General features: G+C 37.8%; 1 protein-coding gene across 1 annotated transcript in view; it reads left to right on the forward strand.

Annotated features, from left to right (window-relative positions):
• Positions 1–11,644: 11,644 nt before the first annotated feature.
• Positions 11,645–21,036, forward strand: part of LOC115214285 (tolloid-like protein 2) — a 125,826-nt gene continuing 116,434 nt past the window's right edge. The window contains exon 1 of the mRNA XM_029783431.2: positions 11,645–12,142. The gene's annotated coding sequence lies outside the window, so the exon portion shown is untranslated. The remainder of the gene's footprint in view (positions 12,143–21,036) is intronic.

Genomic DNA, 21,036 nt, shown 5'->3' on the forward strand with positions numbered 1-21,036 from the left:
TATGTTTACTTTATGCATATTTCAGTATTATGTATACCTGCCATTTATTTATGCACATCATTGATATATAAGCGCATGTAGATGTATGTATTCATATATAAGTTTATATGTACATTTATACATTCATGTGTGTATGTGTGTGTGTGTATGTGTGTGTGTGTGCGTTTGCGTGTGTTTGTGTGTGCGTGTGTGTGTGTGTGAAAAGGAGGCGCCTGTCTCCAAAGCTCCAAAGTTGAGTAACGTTTTCATGCTTGGATTTGTAAACTACGATAAGAATGACACTGATCAACAAAGAATTTGTCCCAAGAAAAAAGAAATGTGAAGTTAACAGTATAAGAAATATTCCTGATTTAAATGTTTATGAACAGAATTAACCTAGTGAAATCATAAATCCAGCTATCTGAGTCCCTGAGGGTTGGCAATACTGGCCATAGTGATTTAACATCCGATTCACAATGACGGTGTTTAACGCTATTGCGGCAAAGACACAGGTGATGCGAAACGCAACACAGCGTGAGGTTGTTATGGTAACAAACTGCTATTGCAACGCTGTCTGTTGATTGGCTAAAAATTATCCAAATTTCCCCAATTTAATTCCAAATGACATCAGATTCTTCAATTTACGAGATAAAGTAATTGGTTGATCGTAATCAAAATTCAGAGATGCATCGATACGCCAAAATTGAAAGCAATCTGAGGAAAATTAAAGGGGGCTCATTTTGCGAATGAGATTGACCAGATCCAGAATTTCTTGTAAAGCCTAGTACTTATTCTATCATCCTCTTTTGCCGAGCCACTAGGTTACGGGGACGTAAACACACGATCACCGGTTGTCAAGCGGTGACGGGGTGGGGGGACAAACACAGACACAAAGTCACACACACATAGATAGAATACGACCGCCTTCTTTCAGTTTCCGTCTACCAAATCCATTCATAAGTCCTTGGTCGGCCCGAGGCTATATGTTTACTAAATATATATATGTTTGCTAAATTTTCTTGAAAACATTCCTTTGTTAGTGGTAAGACCATAGCGGATCTTCTTCTAGCATAATGGATGTCCACACTTATAGGTAATCGCTTATATATATATATATATATATATATATATATATATATATATATATATATATATATATATACAGGTATGTATGTATGTATTCATGCATGTATGTATGTATGTATGTATGTATGTATGTATGTATGTATGTATGTGTGTGGTGTGTGTGTGTGTGTGTGTGTGTGTGTGTGTAAGTGTTTATAGACAGAGAGAGACAGAGAGACAGATAGACAGACAGACAGGCAGGCGGACAGACATAATTAAGCAAATATAAATGTAAAAATGTCTGTGGGATATATATGTGAATGTGTATGTGTGTGTGTGTGTGTGTGTGTATGTATTAACCTACATATTTATTTATGTATGCGGCTATGTATGTATACATGTGTGCGTACTCGCATGTGTTTCTACTTAAAGATAAGTATTTAGATAGCAACACATAAAATACATACATCTCTTAATCAGACCGCGTGTATTTCTGTCGATTCCCAGTGAGCAAGCTTGTAGATCCATTAACCCCCACCCCTGCGTTTTCTACCCGCTCCCTCTCTTGTCAACCTATTTAGATGTCGGTCGGTGTGTCTTTTGGGAAATCGGCAGTGTGTTTGTCTTGTCTGTCTGCCTGTGTTTGTGTATGTCTGAGTACCACTGATGCTGCCAACACGTTTTCAAGCTCAGGAACGTCCACATGTGTTCTCTCTCTCTCTCTCTCTCTCTCTCTTTCTCTCTCCCTCTCACTCTCTCTCATGCACGCACGCACACACACACACAAACACACACACATACACACCCACACACACAAATACGCACACTCACACACACACACGCACACACACACCTCTCTTTCTATTTGCTTCTGTCGTTAGTCTGCAGCCATGCCGGTGCAACACCTTGAAGGATTTTAATGGAACAAATCGACACCAATACTTATTTTTAAAGTCTGCTACTTTTTGTGTCGATTTCGTTTTGCCGAACCGCAAAGTTTTGGGACCGTAGACAAATCAGCAGGGGACAAACATGCACGCAAACTCACATATACATACATATAAACATACATACATACATACATACATATACATACATACATACATACATACATACATACATACATACAATAATCCCTCGATATATCGTGGTTCACCTATCGCGCACTCAGTACATCGCAGATTTTTCTGGCTAATATATATCAATTTATCGTGGGTTCCTGCGGCCGGTATTAATTTTTTTTTTTTTTTTTGATTTTAATTATTTCTTTGGTAAAATAAGCATTTTCACGCCTAAAAATGTAAAAATTAATAAATACAAATAGAGTACAGTACTGCACTGTATAACACATTAATTAAAATATATTAAAAGAAAATACGTACTGAACCGCAGATGATAAACAAAGAATCGCACATACTGTATGGAAAACGAAACTCGGGAGGCGAGTATGTGGTATTGTTTTGCATTTATAATAACGTAAATATATACAAATTATAAAAGTGATAAAAAATGTATACGGTACAGAACTGTTTCTACTTCGCGAATTTTCATCTATCGCGGGAAGTTTTGGAACGTAACGTAAATAGTCGAGGGATTACTGTACTTGAATACAAAGATAAGTTTTGACCATAATTGGCTCAGGTCATGATTAACTTTAATAGCACCACCAGGTAAAGATATTTGGCGATACTTCATATTACAGTCGTTCTTTAGGCATCATAGCCCATTCGAATAAATAATTATCTGCAGCGATATATCCGGTTGTAGGTGGTGTATCTGGAATGTGTTGAAGATATTCATTCAGTAACCGTTTGAATGTTATGAGATCTTTTTTTTCTCTTACGTGTTTTGGCATGATGTTAAAGAGCGCATAGCCAGTTGAGTATGTAAGGATTTTTCGGAAAACGAAAAAATACGTTATTGGTTGGATTCTCATTGTTCTACGTGCACCCCATGAACTATTTACACTGGTCAACAGCATAAAACTTTTATTTTCCGCCATAAAATCTTAGAGTTGTTTTAGACTAATTTTGGGCTGCTGATTCCATAACTGACCTCAGATTTGTTGCGTTGATATAAACCTTTATTTACCTGGAACATGCCAAAAGTTAACTTTACACCACTATTTGCAAGAATTTTGGCTGGATTGCCATGCTAATTTTGAATATGTTCAAGCTGAGGTTTTCTTTAAAACCCCATTTCTTCTTTTCAGGTGTGAACTGAACCACTGCGTTCTAGTTATGATATAACATCAAAAAGAAGGACGTGTTATAATGATCATGATATCTTCTGTTACGTCTGTGGAAACTCCACTACACGTCTGTGGAAACTCCACTACATTAATAACTTTGTCAAAAAGGTGTATCTTGCTTACATTAAAGTAGCACTTGGAGACCAGGACAAAACCTGGGTTTCCCACAAAGTTTGCAAAACCTGTGTTGAAAATTGGTGTGATGAAGCAATTCATCAAAGCTCTTGATCACCGTTGAAACTGATTCAGCTATGTATGTACCTTTCCAAGTCTCAGTGATGAGAAGGCAGAAATATTTGATGGCTCAAATATAAACACTTCTCAGGGATCCACGTTTTGTTACAACAATGTGTGTGACTGAGGCTAGAGCTTGGAATGCCTTCTCTGATGTGGTGCAGAATTTCCTTGAGAACAGGAAAGCGGATAACAACCAAGAGATTGTGGAGGAGCTGCTCTTGAGTTTGCTAACACTCGGATGCAGAATGAGCATTAAAATGCACTACTTACACAGTCACTTGGGCGAGTTTTTTGAGAACGTGGGTGATGTTAGCGAAGAACAAGGTGAACGCTTCCATCAAGACGTAAAAGTAGGGACTCAAACATGATGGTAGATTACTGCTGGAGCTTGATGAGAGGCATTCCAGAGGCCGTATGCAAGAGGTCGTCAAAGAACAAAAAAAAAAAGGTAAGTTCTTGCAGTGATAACATGATCAGAATGAATGACCAAAATGAATAAAGATTTTGTATTCATATTTTGTTATCACCAAGCTTAATTCTTACATGCTAAGGTGCATTTACTCCTACAACTTTGTGTTCTGATTTATTACATTAAAAAAAAATACATATTGTCTATCAAAAATTGTATCTACGTATGTTTAATTCTTCCTTTATGAGCATTAAATAGCTGTTTCTAGCGAAATTGAAAAATTTTTATGCCTCAAAAATCTGATGTGAAAAATAAAATCTGATGCCAGATTTGAATTCAGCACCCCAAAATTAGTTAAAGACTATTTATAAACATTGTGCCAGAAAATATGTGTTGACCAGTGTTATCTGTTTCGCAAGAATCAGAATGCATCAGCAAATAATTTGATAAATCTCATAAACAAGAGATTGTGTTCTTGTTAGATTCAACAGTCGGGTGGAGTTGCTTTGGTTGAGGAGGCAAAACAATAAGGTGGGAACAATGCAGTGTTTCAAAGTCCTCTTACGCCGATGAGTTGCATATGTTATGAACATATAACCTCTAAAGAGAAGGGGTATTCTCCCATAAAGAAAACGAACAGCGATTAGGTATACCCGTTCAAATCTACCAGAAACATTTTAAAATGGATACGTTATTGTCTAGATTTTTGTTCTTCTGCATATACTTCATGAATTATTATCTAAAGGAAGCAAATGAAAAAGACAATAAAAAAATTGCAAAGATAGGTAAACCACCTGTGAAAAGGAAACGCTCTCTGCTGAAGAATTTATCTTATGTGAAATGAAATCTCCTCTCCTTATAAAACGAAGTTTACAGCCTTTGCAAGTTCCCTCCAACCCTCCCAAATGATCTTGTAGAATACTTGTCTGAAATACTTTCCATAAGTAATGCGGGTCAGAGATGAGATAGAATTGCACATCATAAAAAGGACCAATTGACAGCATAAATTTAGGATAGAAATTATGAGGTGTTATAAGTAAATGATCAAAATGTGAACTCTCTCTTGACCAGTGTAAAACCAAAAGCTTCTCATGGAAAATTCTGAAATTCTCTCTCTCTCTCTCTCCCCTGTCTCTCTCTCTCCCTATCTATCTATCTATCTATCTATCTATCTATCTATCTATCTATCTATCTATCTATCTATCTATCTATCTATCTATCTATCTATCTATCTATCTATCTATCTCTATTTCTCTCTCTCCACACACACACACACACGCATGCACACATGCTCATGTATATATATGTCAACAGCAGTCAACATAAGAAAAATTGGAAAACAAGATTGCCCAAATCACTCAGAGGCTGAACGTATTCCCCCAATGGTGCCAACGTTGAATATTCAAAATCACCGACAGATACAGAATCATAAACGCTGAATTCCTGAGGAAAGCCAATCTGCGCAGCCTGCGAGGGAAAAAAGTGAGACTTTCAGGTCATATTTTCCAACTACGAGAAGATTGAATACCCAAGATATTTATGCAATGGCTACGTGCAGAGGAGCAAAGAGAGAACGGGAGACCCAAGAGGACATGGTACGTCTCCTTCAAAGAAGATCTGAAGCAACTTAGCATCACCTGAGAAAATGCAGGCAACTATGCTCAAAACCGGAAAGATTAGAGGCGTCATGCTACCCGATGTACTGGCCAGCTGTACAGAAGGAACTAAGACAAGGAAGATATATGTATGGATGAAGCTGGTCTTAATTACCATTTGTTAATTATGATACATACTCTAGAGGTGGAGATAATTTTAATAAATCAAGAATTTATATTGTATGATATTTGATATACCTTTATTTGTCTACAAGCTGATGTACCCGGTAATTCCCGGGAAAGCGGGGCTTATCCCTTGGTTCCGTTCTCATAATTGTTTCGCCAATCCAATAACAACAATACAAAGTATATAGCCCTTAAAACGGTTTTTGTCCATTTACAGAGAATACCGAACTGTTTTACACAGGATCTTGTTTTTAGGAATTCCCAATAAATTATGAATACCCAAATTGTGAAGTCAGTTGTGTAATAACATAAAATTAGTTACCCGATAGTAAGAATTCAAATAAAGTAGCCTCGAAAAGGGCTTTAATGCGTTCCCAGACTATATAGAACATAGGAGGAAATAATAATAAGGTATGCATACTAAAATCGTGAAGCATGTTACGTAATAACAGGATAATCAGATATGAGACAATAACAATTCAAAGTAAATAACTCTGAAAAGGGCTTTTGTGCGTTCCCAGAAAATATTACCCTTAGGGTCGCTAGTGTTGGTATATTCTTGAATAAGTCACTAACCAAAATAAGTGGATCTGATATATATATATATATATATATATATATATATATATATATATGAATCATGGAAAATTATAAATTTCCCAATGTGTGTAGCAACTGCAATGATCAAAATATCAAGAATTATTGTATTATTTTACGAAACGAGGCGAAGAGAAGTACATATAATGTGACTCTAGATTAGAGTTTCTCCCTATTTTACACCGGTAGATCCCCATAACCATTTGGCCCTTAAAAAATTATATTTTTTATAATTAAATATTATTAAAAACTGTATAAAAAGAGTGTTGGCATATCTTGCGTATTGCAGAATTATAACCAATTCATTACAATTAAATTTTAACAAAATCTGGATCTTTTCTGTTGGGCTACACTTGTGGAAATTTTTAAGATTAGGAAAAATTTTGGAATTTGGTGTATTGATGTAATTTCCCACGCTGAATCTCAGGAGGTAATTCACTTTTTCCAGAAAAAATTTTTAACAAGTTATAGAGGTTTAAAGTTTGATCATTTTTACCCAGTCAAAAAACAGGATTTGGAAGCTGTCATTTTGTGCAACTACACGTGATGTCAACTGTAAACAAATAAATTGACGTAATTCTGCTTTACACATTCCATGTGACCCCTCATAACTTTTTTATTTTATGGAATTTTTGCGAAAATTTTTGCGAATTTGTGATCTACACACGGGAATTCATACGATTATGCAAAAACAAAAGTTTTAAAAAGTTGGTGCGTGAGTTAAGGCATATTTAGCTGTTATTTTTTGCACATCTCACAACCACCTGTGTTTTAAGCATTTAATAAGCGAAAAATGACCACATGGGTAAGTAGCTCCGTAACAGCTTGGCTTATTATTTATGGAAACAGACACTATATGTATGCAGCTTTCGATTGGCTAAAATTACCCAAAATTTGCAAACTTTAAAAGCTATTAACTCTGTATTTGTTGATTTATAGCGAAAATGAATTTCCTTTCAATGATTACCGTACAAAACTACAACAACACATCAAATATAAAATTGATTGGGACAAAAATTGAAGAAACTGAAAAGTGGCAGCTAAACAGAAAAGCTCCAAGTATCAAGTGAATTATGATTTGATGGTAAAAGCTGGGATGTCATTCGTCATAAAACAGCTCGATCAGGTCCAACCCGAGTTAAAACATCACCATCACCACAAGCAAAGAGAGTATAGAATTTTCAGAATATGTAGCAATGGCTAAAATCCTAAGAATCGCTGAATTAGTTCTATGAATCAATTAGGTGGTAAGGGGAACACAACATGGTCATTTTGGCTTGCAAGAAACAATAGCCAAATCTCCCCCAAAGAACTCCTTACGGATCTTGTTTATTTTCTCTCAAACGCTTGAATATTTTCAATTTTTCACATGATTATTTTCAAAATAATAATAAAAAAAGAAACAAGAAAATGTATTTTTGTATGTTGCTGATGAAATTCGCATTCATTCTATTGTATTTTACTTTCGTTAGAAATTTGATGTAGCTCTTTGACTCTTTTACTTGTTTCAGTCATTTGAGTGTAGCCATGCTGGAGCACCGCCTTTAGTCGAGCAAATCGAACCCCAGGAATTATTCTTTGTAAGCTTAGTACTTATTCTATCGGTCGCTTTTGCCGAACCGCTAAGTTACGGGGACGTAAACACACCAGCATCGGTTGTCAAGCGATGTTGGGGGGGGTACAAACACAGACACACAAACATATACACACACACACACATACATATACATATATACGACAGGCTTCTTTCAGTTTCCGTCTACCAAATCCACTCGCTTTGGTTGGCCCGAGGCTATAGTAGAAGACACTTGCCCAAGGTACCACGCAGTGGGACTGAAACCGGAACCATGTGGCTGGTAAGCAAGCTAAGCTCTTTTCCTACAATCTTAAAAAAGAAAGCATACATAGGATTCCGACGAATGCGGCAAATCAGGATTGGAATGCGAATTAGGGCTGACCTGGTTCTAAACAAGGGCAATGACAATACAGTCGTAGATAATAAGATGGGATAACACACGGTTAACCAAGAATAAAAAGGAAGGGCGCATTATATATCGTAGTCCTCGATAGATTATATCTGAAGATGACATGGGTGGTTCCGACAGAAATTGTCTTTGATTATAGGATGCCCTCGATCAGGACCGAGCCGGATTAAACAACAATAGTTATAGCCCTAATGTCACTTCTTAACCACAAACGTACCCTTAATTTTTTTTAGACTGCCAATGCCGTCTATTTCTAGGGCAACGGCTCTAACATCATCATCATCAGCAGCAGCAGCAACATCACCACCACAAGTACCATCATCAGCATCACTTACCACTAGTTCTACCGGCACCAACAGCAGCACCAGTAGCAGCAACAGCACCGCCTCCAACAACACTGCTATCGCTATCGCTGCCTCCGGTTCCACCATCAACGCCAGCTCTAGCACAACCATTACCAACACCACAATCATCACAACCACCACCAGCACCACTACCGTCACAACCGCCACCACCAGCACCACCACCACCATCACCAGCATCATTACTACCAGTACAACCACCAGCATCCCCCTTCAGCACCAGTACTACCACCATCTGCATCACCATCTACACCACTACTATAACCGCCACAGCCACCCTCAATATCACCACTAACTAACACTGCTTCCAACACCTTAACCATCAGTACCGCTGCTACTACCACCACCATAACCACTACGGACCCAAAATACCACCACCTTCGCCACCACCACCGCCACCACCACCACCTTCGCCACCACCACCGCCACCACCACCACCATCACCAGCATCATTACTACCAGCACAACCACTAGCATCCCCTTCAGCACCAGTACTACCACCATCTACACCACTACTATAACCGCCACAGCCACCCTCAATATCACCACTAACTAACACTGCTTCCAACACCTTAAACATCAGTACCGCTGCTACTACCACCACCATAACCACTACGAACCCAAAATACCACCACCACCACCAAGCCACCACCACCATCAACACCAACACCACCATCACCACTATTTCTAACCGTAAGCGGTACCAGTAAAATAAATTATTTGTATGAGGCAATGAAGAAGCCTCTATGTGGTCGCTTGTTGTGCTGAACATAGATGCTTCTTCTCCTCACGTCAATCTGTAACATTTTCTAAAACAAAACAAAACAAACCAAACAAACGAACAAAAACAAAAACAAAAACAATAAAATATACTGAATAATGTGGCTCTAGAGTCATTATAAAAGACGATGCTCAGAGCTGGAAATAAATTTGATCATAGGACAGCTTGATGAAGGCCGACCTGGGTTAAACCACCACAGCGCCGCCGCCAACCCGCACCAACAACAACAACAACAATAATCTTTAACTATCCAACATCACTTCTAATACAGTAACAGCAACCGCTTGTTTTTTCCCCTTGTCTCTTGTCCTCCTCCTTCTTCCCATCCAACCATCTCTACCAATCCCCTAACTTATTCTGAGCCTCCCTCGCAGGCCTTGTTCTCGCTTTCTCACTAACACAATCTCTCTCTCATACACACACTCGCTTCATGCATATTATAATACAAAACTATTCCTACCGCTCCTAGTTTTTTATTTGTCTTGTCCTCCAAATAAATTCTCTGTCTGTCTGTCTGTCTATCTCTCTCTCTCTCTCTCTCACACACACACACACACACACACACACATACACACACACACATACACACACATCTCTGTCACTTTCTGTCGCTCTCACAAACTCCCACTCTCTCTCTGAGTATATGTGTGTGTGAGAGTGCGCGCGTGCATACGACTACGCTTCCTCCTTCCCCCTATCTCTCTCTCTCTCTCTCTCTCTATATATATATATACACAGTTACATGACATAGACGCACGCGCACATATGTATGCATGTATAATTGCGTGTATAAATACTACATATGTATCTCTCCCACACTCCTCTCTCTCTCTCACACATACATATGTACATATATATATAAGTATATATATATGTGTGTGTGTGTATGTATGTATATAAATATATATAAACTGACAGAACAGATGTTTACTTATAATTACACCAAACTTCCTTTACCAAAAGATCTGAAATTAAATTCTTCCTTTTACATAGAACTCCACAAACTATTCAAACAACTGTCTTCAAGACTGCCTGAAGTTTCTCTACAGAAGAATATTTATATACGACAAAGTGAAAGGAAGGAAGGGGAGGGAACATAGAGTAGAAGGAGGAGTAAGAAGGGGAGGAGGAGGAGGGAAAAAAGAGGAAACTGAGGGAGACGAAGCATCGGAATCGAAATAGTCTCACCACCATCTTCGCCATCACCTTCTCCTACATCACCTCCACCAACAACAACAACATAACCAATACTATCATCCTATCCCCACTCTATCACCACCACTCCACTCCAACAACAACTCTCCCCCCCCCACTAAACCACCACCATTACCACCACCGCCATTGCTGCCACCACAACTATAACCACTATCACCACCACTACCTGCAGTACCCTCACCAGCCCCGCTGCCGCCGCCGCCACCTTCAGCGACATCTCCAACGAGTGAACGCAGGAGCCTCATCCACGAGGTCGTTCGACAAACCTGTTAGAAATAGCAGCCACACATTTCGTTTGAGATCGCGTACATTACCGTTTTCAAAAAGGGGAAGGACGCATTGGATGCATTGTTTGGAAGAAAAAAAGGTAAAAAAGCAAAGACGAAAAGGTCACTTCTGGAGCATTTTTAATTATTAGGTATACTTGACCAAGGCTGATCTGGGACAAAACTATTACTACTACTACTGCTGATGTTACTACTACTACGACCACGACCACCACAACCAGCACCACCACCACTAAGTGTTTCGAGGCAAAGAGGGGCTCTCTACTCGGCCGGTCAATATGGAAATCTCCCTCAAATTATACTTTAATCTCTTAAAAGAAAATAGTCACCCGTAGTTCAAGATAGTCATTGAAACAAAGAAAAAAATGTGTAGACGGCCAAAGCTGGAACGCCTTTGATGATACCTTATGAATATCAACAACAGCAACAGGTTGATCGACGGATTAAAAATAGCTACTCAATCTCTCTTAAATCATTGCTATACACCTTAAAAAATAAAATACACATTGAACAATATAAGGGATTATCTATCTCGTCCCTTATATATATTATATATATATAAAATACAAAATGGGACAAGAACGCAAAACATCCGGACAACTAGGTGATACAAAAAGGGACAACAAACATCCAGATAGACGATAGAAAAAAACAAGGACGGGTCATTAGAAGCTTTCTATCCTCAGTCAAGAACCAGATCATCCTCGCACATATATATATATATATATCATACATACATACATAGACGTGATGGTCACGAAAGGAACGTACTTGGTCATAGATCTACTGGATCAGGGCTGAGCAGGGTAAGGGACCAATAACGACACCAAACAATAGCAGCAACAGCAGCAGCGGCAGTAGCAACAACACCGCAAAGATGTTACGATGGACAGATATTTAAACTATGATACCAAAATTTGCTGTCTTTCCCCATCGCAACTGCCTCCGCCGCCCGTACATATAATCCCCATCACCACCACCACTACTATCACCACCACCACCATTGCCATCACCTCCTCCACTACCAAGTAATAAAGAAGGAAAATAAAGAAGAAAAAAGTAAAAAAAAATTTTTTAGTATGTTATCAGAAGAGAAATGACATATGACAGACAACGACAAATGACAAACGACAGACGACAAACAAAACAAAGCAGAAAAGAGAGTGGATACCTTTTACAAACTTCAAACAGAGGTAAATGCGTCTTCCTTTTATTTTGTTTTTATTACGACTTATGTTTCTCAGTTCGAATCCCACCCAGGTCAGCTTTGTCTTTCTTTTTTCTGAAGTGGACACACAAAAAAAAATAAATAAATAAAAACTATCCGTCAAGTACTGGGGATCAATGTAATCAGTTGGACACCCCCACCTCAAATTGTTATTCCTGAGAGAGAGAAATATATATCCATACATACTCAAATATATACCACTAGCCACCTCGAGTTGTTGATATCTATCTATCTATCTATCTATCTATCTATCTATCTATCTATCTATCTATCTATCTATCCATCAATCTATCTATCTATGCAAACTCACACACACACAAACACACACACATATACACACATACATGTATATACATTGGATTAATAGAAGAGCGTCGGGTGTGTTTGGGGGGTATGTTCCTACGGTATTTTGATCTGGTTTTTACATCTTGTTTCAAATTCTGTCGAAGTTAACTTTGATTTTCAGCCCTCAACGGTCAAGAAAATAATGTACAAGCCAAAGTACGAGTCAACTAACCCCACCTTCTAAAGGTGCTAGTTTTCTGCCGAAATTAGGACAATTATTATTATTATTATTTGAATACCAGACAAAATTCTTTGGGTATTTCTGCTGGCCTTTTAGTTCTGAGTTCAAAGTTAACTCACAGAAGTCTTTGGGGTCGATAAAATAAGCACTGGGATCGATGCAATCGACTATCCCTACCCCCACAAGAAGTTCAGGGCTTGTGCCGACAGTAAACGAAACTATATAGTTGCTGCTGCTGCTGCTGGAAATTAAAGTGGCGAGTTGGTAGAATCGTTAGCGGCGTTTCGTCCGTCTTTACGTTCTGGGTTCAAATTCTGCAGAGGTCGACTTAGCCGTTCATCCCTTTAGATCGATAAAATAAGTTACCAGTTTAACCCGGGGACCAACGCCGAAATTGTTGGTCTTATGCCAGAATTAAAACCCTTATTGCTATTGATGTTGTTGTTCTGGATTAATACAGTTAAGTTCTATGTTCGAAATTGTTTACGCATAGCATAGTGATAGATGAAAAAGAAAAATTTTTTAAAAGCATGAAACAAGAACTAGTTTCGTCCCCTACTTCCCGCTCCTTTCTTCTTTTTTTCATCTGAATTTATTTGTTTCCGTTTCACCTACGTTCATAATTACCATGCTAAAAGCATGAACACCATAAAATCTCATTTTACTTCACATAAAAGCATATAAAAGCATATATATATTTCACATAAAAGCATACATATATGTTTGCATGTATCTATATGTGAGGAATATTTGCATTTACGTGCACATGTATATACATATTCACACATATAAATACAAAACACACATATATACATGCACACACATATATGAATATATACACATTTATATGTATATACATGTATGTGTGTGTATGTGTGTGTGTTTGCGTGTGTGTGTGTTTGCATAGATAGATTGATAGATAGATAGATAGATAGATAGATAGATAGATAGATAGATAGATAGATATCAACAAATTTGAGCTAAGAGAAATAACTCGAGGTGGCTAGTGGTATATATTTGAGTATGTATGGATATACTGTATATTTCTCTCTCTCTCTCATTCTCCCTCTCCCCCGCTCTCTCTCTCCCCCTCTCCCCCTCTCTCTCTCTATATATATATATATAAACATACATACGTATATAATTTTGCTTGTATGTATATATGTATGTATTTATGTATGTATGTATGTATGAATGTATGTATGTATGTATGAATGTATGTATGTATGTATGAATGTATGTATGTATGTATGTATGTATGTATGTATCTACACATGTATACGATGCTACATCCATATATACAACTACCTAAATATATATATGTATTTGGATCCAAGATTCATCTCATGGATGCTTTGAGATGCATCATCAGTGATGTCTGAGGCCTCATGGGATCTTAGGAGGCCTTAAGTCTTTCAACATCAGACACCATCAGACACCATCGCTCAGTTGAAAAAACCCGGGGTTAATGAAATCGCAGCATGCATCCCAGTAGCAGCGAAGCATATATACATGTGGGTATATGTGTATATACATACACGTGTTTATATAAACGTACATATCAATCTACGATAATATGTACATGAAGCAGATGATGGGAATATTTGTCTGATATGCTTGTCTGTCTATGTATCGTATTGGGGCCTCGTTATTCTGGCTTGTCATTCGTTCCTATGAGGTCGAAATTGTTTAAGGGTTTATTGTTTTCGATGGTATATTGATATTTAATGATCGTCTTCGTTCGTAGTCTTATTATGCCAGGATAATAATTAGGTGTAAGGCGGCGAGCTGGCAGAACCGTTAGCACGCCGGGCGAAATGCGTAGCCGTATTTCGTCTGCCGTTACGTTCTGAGTTCAAATTCCGCCGAGGTCGACTTTGCCTTTCATCCTTTCGGAATCGATAAATTAAGTACCAGTTACGCACTGGGGTCGATATAATCGACTTAATCCCTTTGTCTGTCCTTGTTTGTCCCCTCTATGTTTAGCCCCTTGTGTGTGATAGAGAAACAGATAATAATTAGGTGTTTCTAGATTTTAGGTTAAGTGGCAATATATATATATATAGCGTCAAGCTAATGTACTTCTTGAGCACGTCCCCGCGTTCGTTATTCTTTTTTTCCGTTTTTTATCCGTTTATTTGACTTAAATTGCTTCCCAACCACATGGTTCCATGTTTAGTCTTTCTGTGTGAAACCTTGGGCAACTGTCTTCTACTATGCCCTCGTCTCGCCCAAAGCCTTGTGAGTGGATTCGCTAAACGGAAACTGAAAGAAGCCTCGTAGTATATATATATATATGTGTGTTTGTGTGTGTGCGTGTCTGTCTCTGTGTTTGTCCCCCACTATCGCTTGACAGCCGATGTTGGTGTGTTTACGTCCCCGTAGCTAGCAAGTACTAGGCCTACAAAGAATAAGTCCTGAGGTCGATTTGTTCGACTAAAGGCGTTGCTCCAGCATGACTGCAGTCAAATGACTGAAACAAGTAAAAGAATAAATATATATATATATATGTATATATAAATATACACATATATACACACACACACGAACACACCCACATATCCCTCTCTATATATATGTACGTATGAATGTATGTATATGTATATTTTTGTGTATATATATATATATATATATATATATATATAAGCATTTGTATATATATATGTGTATATATATATATATATATATATATATATATATATATATATATATACATATATATATATATATTATATATATATATAAATGTGTATGTATGTATGTATGTATGTATGTACGTATGTATGTATGTATGTATGTATGTATGTATGTATGTATGTATGTATGTATGTATTTGTGTGTGTGTGTTTTGTAATATGTACGTATTTATAAGTATTGCTATTACTCTCCTGAAGACATGAGTATCGCAAAATTCTACTTTTTGAACGCAATAATAATAATCTTTTCCACTCTAGGCACAAGGCCCAAAATTTTTGGAGAGGCGGCCAGTAGATTAGATCGACCCCAATACGCAACTAGTACTTATTTAATCGACCCCGAAAGGGTTAATAAAATAAAGAACCTGTCAAGTATTGGGATCAATATAATCGAATGTTGCCTTCAGTATTGTGCTTATATAAGAATTCCTCATTAAGAGCTGTGATTTGGCAGAATATTTATATTACGGAGCAAGTTGCATTGCGGTATTTGTCCTGGTCCCGTATGTTCTGAGTTCAAATCCCGCCTTCAGTCCTTTTGAAGTCGATAGTATTGGTTTGATTTAAGTTCTACCGTACCATTCCCGTTTTGAGAATAAAATTGGGTAGACGGAAATGTTGCTGTCTGTTGGATGGATTGCACTTGTATATCAACAGGTACAACCTTGTTACACATGGCGTGTCACACATATTCTACTTGAGATTTACATTAAGGGTACAGTACAGGTGTCTACGGAATACTCAGCCTTCTACACGCTAATTCAATGATCAAGAAAGTTAATCACTCGAACAATTGAATCCTAATCGTCGAAACCAGAGACGATTCAACCATCTGTGTGTGAGTGTGTGTGTGTGTGTGTGTGCGCGCGTGCGTGCGTGCGTGTGTGTGTGTGTTTTTGTGTGTGTGTGTGTGTGTGTGCGTGTGTGCGTGCGTGAGTGTGTGTGTGTGTGTGTGTATGTGTGTGTGTGTGTGTGTGTGTGTGTGTGTGTGTGTGTGTGTGTGTGGTTTCGATTACCGGCTCTGGCTGTGCTTTGAGTTCTTGAACAAAAACACTTCGTTTCCACATTGCTCCCAGTCCCCTCAGCCACAAATAAATAACCCTTTCGGGTGGTTATTATTCTGTTCAGGGGAATTTTGTGATCTCGGTAGCTTATATGCCGTGGAAACATTACTGTTTCAAGTCCTATGAGTTCTAACACTTGAAACAGTAATGTTCAACACGCACACACACACACACACACACACACACACACACACACACACACTATATAGAGAGACAATGTTGCAAACAAACAAATGAAACTGCTCGAGCTAGATATACAAAATATAAATACATATTATACATGTAAAAGTATACATGAGATGGGTATCTATCTTGTTAGATACACATCTCTGCCCCCTAAAAAACGGAGGCCGGATCTACCTAATATATATATATGCTTCCACAACTAGTTGCATATCCTCGAGTTTTTGCTAACTACATCTACCTATATATATTATGAAGAGATTCCGAGCCCACAGAAACAGTTGTAAGAGCTTTACCCTTAAATTTTCTGCGTTTATACTGTGTAAGTTTGCTCAGTTAGTATATGAATATCTATATATCTGTACAGGGATACTCATCATCTGAATATTTTCGGTCACGTTTTTCACTTTATACATATACTAGCAGTATCGCCCGGCGTTGCTCGGGTTTGTAAGGGAAATAACTATATAAGCATTTTTATTTAGAGATGTAAAGTATAATAGCCATCTCAATATGGCTAACCACAAAGGGGGGGGGGTTACTGTAGCTTTTACGTTCTGAGATTTAATAATACATTTTTAGAGAGTTACTTCCCTTATATAATAGCAAAAAAATGCATTAAAAAATGGGAAAAAATTATGGTAAATTTTTTTTTAAATCATAGACTCATCGTAGACGCGCACTAATACTCAGAAGGGCTCGATATGAATCATGACTATAAGATACCCGCTTTTGGTTACACTGCAACGCAAAATGTGGGAGCAGTTAGGAATCTAAATCGTAGGAGACAGACACACAACTTTAGTTTTATATATAAAGACTAGCAGTATCGCCCGGCGTTGCTCGGATTTGTAAGGGAAATAACTATATCAGCATTTTTAGAGAGTTACTTCCCTTATAAATTCGGGCTTTCTTAGCCATTTTTGTTTTGGTGTCTTCAAGCCATGAAGTCGTTGTTCTAAAAGAACGCTGGTTTCCTTCACAACGCATTACGACGTTGATTTCTTTACACTCCCTTCCCCACAGCTTCACGAGGGAGGGAAGGGGGAGAAGCAAACAGGTGCAGCTGTGAGCGTGGACGCCAACTCCGCCGCCATCGACACACGATGCATTTTATGCATTAAAATGGAATAAAAAATGATGTTAAATTATTTTTAAAATCGTAGACTCATCGTTGACGCGCGCTAATCGTCAGACGGGCTCGATATTAATCACGACTATAAGATACCCGAATTTGGTTAAACTGCACCGCAAAATGTGGGAGGAGTTAGGAATCTAAATCGAAGGGGACAGACACTCACACAACTAGAGTTTTATATATATAGATATGTATGTTTGTATATTTTGCACATTTAGCCCCAGCGGCTTCACTTGTTTATTTGCATCATTATGTCCATATCTGCTCACCTGCATTCCTCTTATATCCACTCTTTACCACGTGGATTTAATCATCGGTAAAGATTTCGGAGTGTAAGATCAAATCAGATGATTTCTATATTGAGCATCACTGGATCTTGTCTGTTGATTTTTTTCTCTCTATGTCTATATAAAAATATATATGTAAAACAGGACGGGTTTCTGCACAGGTATTTATCGAACAAAGGTTATGGTGGATGTCACTTGACCAAAGTGCCGCACAAAATGGCAAAAGTTGGTAACTCTAAAACCTAAACCCTATGTAAACGCCTTAATCACACACATGCATGCATTTGCATAAAGTAGTGTCTATTTACAGCTAGCAACTTTGAGGCGACGACAATTGAGAATGTCATGACAGTCGACTAATCTCAATAGCAATATAACTCACCGTTAACCTTTGTAATTAGTTAATTGCCCTGTTGACATTTAGAACGTGTGACTGACACCGGACTGCACTGGCTACCGATTGTAGAAAGTTCGAATATGTTAGGGTCGCATATGTGTGTGCGTGTGTATACCTATATATATATATATTTATATATATATATATATATATATATATATATATATATATATATATATATAATATATATATAACACCAAACAAGAAAGCACAAAAAAAAACACAACAACGCGAGGACGTGGAACAAATATAGTATTATTGGACGCTCAGGAAAGAAGGAAAGAAGGAGGGTTTAACGTTTCGAGCGGAGCTCTTCATCGGAGTCATAAGAGAAGGAAAGATCCAGAGAAGGGAAGACAGAGGAAAAAAAAATATCCCCAACGGTACACACGAGGTCACATTTATATATATATATATATATATATATATATATATATATATATATATATATATATATCGTTAACCAGCTAGAAGAGAAGTCCTCTTAGGGTTAAAAAATTGCAGTAAAGACTGTTCAAACGGAACAGCTATGTTGAAGTGGCTACGAAAGAGAAATTTTAGAACTAGCTTTTTAGCTTGTCGCAAAATCAGCGACTGTGTGTCGCTTGAATTTATACATATTAAGAGCAGCGACGAGCTGACTGCAATCTCTAACAGACGAGGTGTCCAGTACTGATGAGAGGCAGAAATAGCCCGAAACCAGATTGTATGCTGTTCCTGTCGCTAGAAGGTAGTAGGGGTTCGTTCCCCTGCTCGCAATATATCGGAGGCAGCTGTGCATTGTTAACCAGATGGAAGAACAAGAAACTCCCGTGGTCGCCAGAGTAGTTTACTTGTACCTTGCACAGTATAATGTCAACTTGTATCATTTACACCAAATGTGCAGGTGCCTGCATTTCATTTAATCATTTACGGAAATTTGATATTTGTTTAATTTAGAGTGAAACCACCAATAGTTCGGAAAAGCCAGTAATTCGGAAAGGCTTTAGAACTAAAATTTCCGTAATATTGATGTTGACTCTCTCTCTCTCTCTCTCTCTCTCTCTCTCTCTCTCTCTCTCTCTCTCGCTCTTTCCCTCTCCTTTTATCTCTCTCTTTCTCTCTCTCCTTTTCTCTCTTCCACTCTCTCTTTCTCTACGTCTGTGTATGTGAGTGTGCGTGTATATCTGTGTGTATGTGTGTGTCTGTCCCCCCCCCATATATATATATATATATATATATATATTAGAAGGTTTGGAGGTGATGTACAGGTATTATATAGTAAAAAAAATAAGGTACTCAGAGATCTGGATGGCTGTACATTTACAGATTTTTATTACTATGTCACATGTTTTTATAAATTATATATAATAGCGCTTGCATCTACTCTAGCAGATTCTTCAGATTTGAAGATCTGAAGAATCTACTAGAGTAGATGCAAGCGCTAATACATGATTTATAAAAACATGTGACATATTAATAAAAATCTGTAAATGTACAACCATCCAGATCTCTGAGTACCTTATTTTTTCTAATATATATATATATATATATATATATATATACGACGGGCTTCTTTCAGTTTCCGTCAACCAAATCCACTCACAAGCTTTGGTCGGCTCGAGGCTATAATAGAAGACATCTGTCCAAGGTGCCATGTAGTGGGATTGAACTCTGAACCATGTGGTTGGGAAGCAAGCTTCTTACCGCACAGCCACCCACTCCTGCAACTATGTATGTATATGCGCAGATTTGCATGCTTTGTTTTATGTATTTATTCTCATCCATATAGATACATATCTAGATATACTCATATATACTTAAATGATTAACTTCTGGAAAGTTTTACAGACTTTTACAGTTCCAGTGATAAAGTGGATCTGTAGTCTTCGAATCAGGTTTCTCCTTTCTGGTTTTGAGAAGCCTAATTTCTCAAGGTTGGTATGTAGGCAGTATGTAATGTATGTATGTATGCATATATGTATGTATGTATGTATGTATGTATGTATGTATGTATGTATGTATGTATGTATGTATGTATGCATGCATGCATGTATGCATGCATGTATGTATGTATGTATGTATGTATGTATGTATGTATGTATGTATGTATGTATGTCCATTGAATCCACCATTTGGCTTTAAGGACTAGATCTATTCTATTTTGTATGTAAGCCAAAAGTTTTCATCAACGGATTTTATTGGATTGATCTATTTTTGGTTTTTATGTTTCACTGATTGCCAGAAGAAAGTTTTTCGATTAATTGCTTGGATAATCAGTCGACCTGAGGTTTTCATACAGTACTGTACAGTACAGAACAGTACAGTGCAGTACAGTACAGCAGAGCACAGTACAGCACTGGCAGCCGATACTGGCTAGTATGATTAAAACACATGTATCATGCTTTCGCTAACTGTCTTAGGTGCCTGTGTAGTCACGAGCAGACAAAGACACCCTTTCAGCACCCTCAGCAAATTTCAGGTTGCGACAGCTTGAGAGAAGGTGAGAGGGATGCACCAGCATCCAATTACTGTTCTATTGATTGTCACAGAGTAAAATGAATATGTGAAATGTCTAACGTACTTGTA

This window comes from Octopus sinensis, linkage group LG7 (assembly GCF_006345805.1).
Source record: "Octopus sinensis linkage group LG7, ASM634580v1, whole genome shotgun sequence".
NCBI classification, from domain to species: domain Eukaryota; kingdom Metazoa; phylum Mollusca; class Cephalopoda; order Octopoda; family Octopodidae; genus Octopus; species Octopus sinensis.